Genomic DNA, 1037 nt, shown 5'->3' on the forward strand with positions numbered 1-1037 from the left:
TAAAATTGTAAACAAAATTGTAAACAAAAAAACAGTTCGAATTTCGAATTTCGAAGTTTTAAAATTGAAAACAAAATGCCCATGTAGCCGACACCGGACGCTCTTTTGACTTTAATGAAGTCAAAATCATTGACTCCCACAAATGCTATGCAAAGAGGATGATGTTAGAATCACTGCATATAAAAAGGCATCTCCCAGATACTGTAAACAAACGCTCCGACATCTCTGGGGTACATAATGCATATGCAGGATTGCTCAGATGATCGAATGACAAGGAGAGAATGGTTGCTGAGACGGTTGCCTATGATCTAGGGGAATTATAAAAATTGAAGAAGGTCAACAACTGCCACAAAGGCTTGAAAAATAGTTGTTAAATTAATTCATACAGAAAACAGTTGGCCTCAGATCAATGTCCAAGAAGGAGTACCCGCGACGAATTCCCGATTTTCCCTGGTAATTGTAGTGAAAAATTAGAGTATTTGTAGAAAGTCGTGCACATTATTATTATTTATGTTATGTATATATTTTTAATGTTTAGTAAATCCTCATTTGGAGTAGTAGACAGACAGTGCGGACAAAATTTCAGAGACAAATCACAGATTTGAGTGAGTTATAAGACAAGGAAATGTAAGAACATTGTCTAAATAAAAAATTTCCCGCCTTTTTAGCCACTGAGGAAGACGCGTTGAAGTGTCGAAAGCTTTGGCAAAGAATTTTGTGTTTTCCTGTCCTGAAAGGATTGCACCCCCTGACGCATCCGGAGGGAGTTCATCTCCTTGACCTTCTTACACGAATTTCCGTCAGTAATCTACCGAAAATTGTAAACAAAATGTAAATGGTAATCTCTTCACTTTTGCGAATAAAATAAAAAAAATAATATAAAATAAACAAAATATAGAAAACATAGATCTAAAATACATAAGAAATCAAAAAAATAAAAAATATGAAATAAATAAACGAAAAATAATAAAATAAAATATAAATAAATAAAATAAATATTAAAAAAATCAAAATAAGTAAAATTGAATAAGCAGATG

The 1037-nt window shown here is 32.4% G+C and overlaps 1 long non-coding RNA gene across 1 annotated transcript; it reads left to right on the forward strand.

The window, feature by feature from the left end:
- Nucleotides 1-394: 394 nt before the first annotated feature.
- On the forward strand, nucleotides 395-780 carry LOC129805773 (uncharacterized). Its single transcript, XR_008752121.1, has 3 exons — nucleotides 395-453; nucleotides 539-605; nucleotides 669-780. It is a non-coding gene; the product is annotated as an uncharacterized LOC129805773 (long non-coding RNA).
- The last annotated feature ends 257 nt before the right edge of the window (nucleotides 781-1037 follow it).

This window comes from Phlebotomus papatasi, chromosome 3 (genome assembly GCF_024763615.1).
Source record: "Phlebotomus papatasi isolate M1 chromosome 3, Ppap_2.1, whole genome shotgun sequence".
Taxonomy (NCBI): Eukaryota; Metazoa; Arthropoda; class Insecta; order Diptera; family Psychodidae; genus Phlebotomus; species Phlebotomus papatasi.